This window comes from Cryptomeria japonica, chromosome 8, assembly GCF_030272615.1.
Source record: "Cryptomeria japonica chromosome 8, Sugi_1.0, whole genome shotgun sequence".
NCBI lineage: Eukaryota > Viridiplantae > Streptophyta > Pinopsida > Cupressales > Cupressaceae > Cryptomeria > Cryptomeria japonica.
Window position 1 is genome coordinate 224,081,072 of NC_081412.1, and position 1,026 is coordinate 224,082,097.

The following is a 1,026-nucleotide window of genomic DNA, read 5'->3' on the forward strand; positions in this document are numbered from 1 at the left end:
TCACCTTAAGAATGTAGGCAAGAAGCCACATCAAAAACATCATTGGCCAATGCATCAACCTCTTTGTTTCCTTTCATGAAGACATGCCAAACTTTTGAAATCATTGGAATCCTCTAATAATTTGATGCACCTTACCAATAACTTATTGAGCTTCCAATTACACGTTTCTCCCTTCAAATGACGTTGATAATGAGTAGGAAGTCCCCTTTAGCTATGATTTTCTTATACCCATGCCTCACACCCTTAAACAATCCATGCTAAATTGCAAGCATTTCAACTTCATTATTATCCTTAGTGGAAGCAAAATGCACAATTTTACTATCACTCATCATCATAGTTTTTGAAGATTCAACTAGCCTGACCCAAGTTACCCCTCGACAGTGAGAACACAATGTTTTAACCAGGTAATCTCAACCCCTTGGACAATGGAAGACATATTTATTATTTATATAATATAGAGATATTAAACTTATATAATATCTTAAATATCTTATAAATCTAATTATGCCAGATAATTAAAAAATAAGTTAAAACTAAAATCTAAATTTAACATCAACTTCCTATTATTATTACAAATCTAATTTAAAAAGCAACTCCTATTATTGTTCATTAAATGCAATCTTTTTTTTTATTTTTAAAAATTTATATTTTAAAAAAAATTTCTAATTTAAAAAATTATATTTTTAAATGGAATTTAATATATATATATATATATATATATATATATATATATATTAATTTTAAGAATTTAGTCTTACTTTAGAATATGAAATGATTTGCATGTTAAATATATATATATATATATATATATATATATATATATATATATATATATATATATATATATATATATATTTAACATGCAAATCATTTCATATTCTAAAGTAAGACTAAATTCTTAAAATTATAATTTTAAGTATAGATTTAAAAGATTTTTTTTTAATTCAAATTATTTTATATTTTAAAATAAGATTAAATTCTAATAAATATTATATATATATATATATATACCTTAGATTAAATATG